The following is a 3443-nucleotide window of genomic DNA, read 5'->3' as shown; positions in this document are numbered from 1 at the left end:
GGCCTCAGATATTTACAATCGATATTGTTGACTTAGATGAGGGGACCGAGTGTAATGTATCCAAGTTTGCTGACGAGACAAAACTCGGTGGGAAAGTAGGCTGTGAGGAGGACGCAAAGAGGATGCAAAGTGACACAGAAAGGTTAAGTGAGTGGGCGAGAAGTTGGCAGATGAATTATAACGTGGGGAAATGTGAGGTTATTCATTTTGTTCGGAAGAGTAGAAAAGCAGAATATCTTTTCAAAGGTGAGAGGCTGCGAAATGTTGGTATTCAGAGGGATTTGTGTGTCCTTGCACACGGATCACAGAAAGTTAACATGCAGGTGCAGCAAGCAATTCGGAAAGCAAATGGTATGTTGCCCTTTATTGCGAGGTGATTGGATTACAAAGATAAGGAAGCCTTGCTGTAATTATATAGGGTTTGGTGAGACCGCATCTGGAGTACTGTGTACAGTTTTGATCCCTGACCTGCGGAACGATACACTTGCCTTAGAGTGGGTGCAACAAAACTTCACTGGATTGATTCCTGGGATGAGAGGGTTGTCTTGTGAGGAGAGTTTGAGTAGAATGAGCTATATTCTCTGCAGTTTTCAATAATAAGGTGATCTCATTGAAACATATAAAATTCTTAGAGGGCTTGACAGGTTAAATGCTGGGACGCTGTTTCCCCTAGCTGGAGAGTCTAAAACTAAGGGTCATAATCTCAAGATAAGGGGCCGGCCATTTAGTACAGAGATGAGGAATATTTTCTTCACTGAGAAGGTTGTGAACCATTGGAATTCTCTACCCCAGAGGGCTGTGGATGCTGAGCCATTGAATCGATTCAAAACTGAGATGGATAGAATGTTGGACACGAAGGAACTCAAGGGATATGGGGATCGGTCGGGAAAGTGGAGTTGAGGTCAAAGATCAGCGATTACCTTATCAAATTGGCGAAGCAGGCTCGAGGGACTGGATGGCCAACTCTTGCTCCTTTCGGTCCGCTGGAAAAGCAGAACTTGCCAGCTGTTTTAAAACTTTTAGCCTGAACAGGGACTTGAACCCTGGACCCTCAGATCACTACCTGCTTTAAAAGTCTGATGTTCTGCCGACTGAGGTATCCAGGCTTGTTGCTGAATTAGTTTCCATCATACAGATTCATGGTAGGACTCAGAATTATCCCTGTCGCTGTCCAATTCGAGTGAGGATCCCTTTTCTCCAATTTTCAGCAACCTGTTGAGGAGAATCCTTGTTTCTGTTGATCATGATGTCAGAAACATGGACAGTGAACTCGTGATTTTGCAATTCTTCTTGTTTGTACAAAATGTCTTGTCATTCGTTAGCAGCAATTAAAAAAAAAACCACCTTACCCAATGGCTCAAAAGCTAAACTTGTTCCACACGGGAGCTGGAAAATGCCTCTCGACCTTTCAGCCGATCAACAATTGAAAGCTGAATAATTTCACCCGTTGCACCGTGACAACCGGGCAGCAGATTTGCCTCCCGAATTTTCCCTACACGACACTTCAAACCGATGAATACCTGCTTCACCGAAAGAAGAATTGTGTTTTTGGTTCTTTAGATTTAAAGATGTTGTGCCGGCCGCTTTACCATTTCAGCTGTCGCCAATTGCCCCCACTCCCTCCCATAAACAAATAAACTCTCGCCTGCTATTGCAAGACGGGAGGCCAGAGGTGCCTCAGTGCCCACACGGGGACATGAAGAAGTCGATGCGTTATGGAACCGGTTGGAACTTGAACTCTGGTCAAAATGTTTGGAAAGTTCAACTATTGACATGGCGCTGGAACTCACAATCTCGGCATTTCTCGAGGGTATAATTATTGTAGAAATAACGCGCGCTGACCGATTGCGCCACTGGAGCCGCGCACGGTCTGTGTCACCAGTGCTCCCATCAAACAGCTTCATCCTCGGTCTCTCAATTATCGCTTCGTGATCTTTCCCACACAGAAGCCTCCAACCAAGAGGCGATTCGTTTAACATCCGCAGCGACATTTAAAAGCCGTGGCATCTGAAACAAAACCCCAGACGATAAGAACTTTTAATTATTTTCATGCTACTTTGAGGATTTGGGGAAATTGGGAGCTGAAACTGAGAAACTCTCTCTGGGCTGTCGTTGATTGAACAGATGGGAGTTATTTCATTTGGAAACCGAGGCTCGGAACTTTCTGATGGAGAAGTGTGACAGAAGATTGTGGTTAGTGGCAGTTGCCGGGGAGATCTCGAGGAGAGGGAGAAAAGTCAAAGTCACAGCTGTGACATCTCAAGTGCTCTGCTTATCTGTAATATTTAGAAAGTAATGTACAATACAGGACAAACCAGTTTGGTATCGGTTATCAAAAATACTAAAAGTCCGGGGTTCAAAGGTGGATTTGTGAAGAGGGAACGGATTAAACCGCCAAACTGAAATCATTCCCCATGAATCTGAAGCGTCTTGCGGAAAACGGCAGTGCGAACTGTTATGTTCGTGTCATGACTTGAAAGACCCTCCAATTACCGACAGTATCTTTGAACGAGTTGTGCAGCCAAACCGCGATTGAAGCCGCTTTGCATTCGTCAAACGTATACGTGACGATATTGAGTGTGATAAGGGATGTTTTCAATTATTTGAAATCTCACCATGTGACCCGAAGATTGACAGCAGAATCGAGTTTTTCCTTTAAGTCCTGAATTGAAGGGAAAGGCGCTACAAACAAGTCGGAGAAATGAAGAGCGGAAAATGTGGATGAAACTTGCACGAGTGAAAATCCCTGTATGTTGGAAGACTCAGTCCCCAGTGATGGAGAGGATTGGTATTTCAAGCTGTTTCACAGCTCACACACACACCATTGGCTCATTTAATCACCTTCAACAACTCGATGACATCATCACTTAATCTTCTATACACAAGGAAATACAAACCTTGTCTGTGCAACCTGTCCCGCATAACTTAACTATTTTAGCCCCGGTATCATTCTGGTGAATCTGCGCTTCACCCCCTCCAAGGCCAATATATCCTCCCTGAGGTGTGGTGCTCAGAACTGAATGCAGTACCTTAAACGTGGTCTCAGCAGAGTTTATATAACTGGAACATAACTTACACCCCTTTGAATTCCAACTCCCTTAAGATAAAGGCCAACATTCCATTCGCCTTTTGGGTTATTTTTTGCTCCTGTCCACTGACTTTTAGTGATTTCTGCACTTGGACCCTTAAACATCTTTCCTCCTCCACAGTTCCTAGATTCGAACCAGTTGGAAAATATTCCAACCTATCTTGCTTCGGTCCAAAGTTCATACTTCCCCATATTGAAAGATTGAACAGACTGGGGCTCTTTTCCATCGGAAAGAGAAGGCTGAGGGGTGACCTGATATGGGACTGCAAGATTATGCAAGGGTTTGATAGGTCAGATGCAGAACAGGTGTTTGAACTTTTGGTGGTGATGATTCAAATACTTGGGGCCATAAATA

The 3443-nt window shown here is 44.4% G+C and overlaps 1 non-coding gene across 1 annotated transcript; it reads right to left on the bottom strand.

Annotated features, from left to right (window-relative positions):
* Positions 1-1021: 1021 nt before the first annotated feature.
* trnak-uuu (transfer RNA lysine (anticodon UUU)) lies at positions 1022-1106 on the bottom strand. Its single transcript is given in 2 exon segments — positions 1022-1057; positions 1070-1106. It is a non-coding gene; the product is annotated as a tRNA-Lys (tRNA).
* Positions 1107-3443: the final 2337 nt, after the last annotated feature.

The sequence above is a fragment of the Heptranchias perlo genome, chromosome 20 (assembly GCF_035084215.1).
Source record: "Heptranchias perlo isolate sHepPer1 chromosome 20, sHepPer1.hap1, whole genome shotgun sequence".
NCBI classification, from domain to species: domain Eukaryota; kingdom Metazoa; phylum Chordata; class Chondrichthyes; order Hexanchiformes; family Hexanchidae; genus Heptranchias; species Heptranchias perlo.
The sequence above is the reverse complement of the archived record's forward strand: the minus strand, read 5'-3'. Positions and strand labels throughout refer to the sequence as shown.